Genomic DNA, 1,363 nt, shown 5'->3' on the forward strand with positions numbered 1-1,363 from the left:
TGTAATCTCTTGTGATCAGGGTCCTCACTCCTCATAGACTGTAATCTCTTGTGATCAGGACCCTCACTCCTCATAGACTGTAATCTCTTGTGATCAGGACCCTCACTCCTCATAGACTGTAATCTCTTGTGATCAGGACCCTCACTCCTCATAGACTGTAATCTCTTGTGATCAGGATCCTCACTCCTCATAGACTGTAATCTCTTGTGATCAGGACCCTCCCTCCTCATAGACTGTAATCTCTTGTGATCAGGACCCTCCCTCCTCATAGACTGTAATCTCTTGTGATCAGGACCCTCACTCCTCATAGACTGTAAGATCCTGTGATCAGGGTCCTCACTCCTCATAGACTGTAAGCTCTTGTGATCAGGGTCCTCACTCCTCATAGACTGTAAGCTCTTGTGATCAGGGTCCTCACTCCTCATAGACTGTAAGCTCTTGTGATCAGGGTCCTCACTCCTCATAGACTGTAAGCTCTTGTGATCAGGGTCCTCACTCCTCATAGACTGTAAGCTCTTGTGATCAGGATCCTCACTCCTCATAGACTGTAAGCTCTTGTGATCAGGACCCTCACTCCTCATAGACTGTAAGCTCTTGTGATCAGGGCCCTCACTCCTCATAGACTGTAAGCTCTTGTGATCAGGACCCTCACTCCTCATAGACTGTAATCTCTTGTGATCAGGACCCTCACTCCTCATAGACTGTAAGCTCTTGTGATCAGGGCCCTCACTCCTCATAGACTGTAAGCTCTTGTGATCAGGACCCTCACTCTTCATAGACTGTAAGATCCTGTGATCAGGATCCTCACTCCTCATAGACTGTAAGCTCCTGTGATCAGGATCCTCACAGACTGTAATCTCTTGTGATCAGGATCCTCACTCCTCATAGACTGTAATCTCTTGTGATCAGGATCCTCACTCCTCATAGACTGTAATCTCTTGTGATCAGGGTCCTCACTCCTCATAGACTGTATGGAGGTGAGCTGGATGATTACGTTTCTATAGCTGTCATGAAGCCCTCTGCACGTGGATTTAAAGGTTCTTAAACTTATCAGTAAAAAGTGCGGCCATTTTCTAATATATATTGTTTGAATTATTCACATCAGAGTTCTTTAATGCATTCCATTGATAGACTGAATCTGGAAATCGCATGGTCGTATTGCTTAGACCAGTGTTTCCCAGCCAGGGCGCCTCCAGCAGTTGCAAAACTACAACTCCCAGCATGCCTTTGGCTGTCCGGGCATGCTGGGAGTTGTAGTTCTGCAACCGCTGGAGGCGCCCTGGTTGGGAAACACCGTCCTAGCTAGATATTTTATAGGTTCATTGTAGACCATTTAGTTACTCTACAGGACACTTCCACCAGA

Source organism: Hyla sarda, chromosome 11 (assembly GCF_029499605.1).
Source record: "Hyla sarda isolate aHylSar1 chromosome 11, aHylSar1.hap1, whole genome shotgun sequence".
Taxonomy (NCBI): Eukaryota; Metazoa; Chordata; class Amphibia; order Anura; family Hylidae; genus Hyla; species Hyla sarda.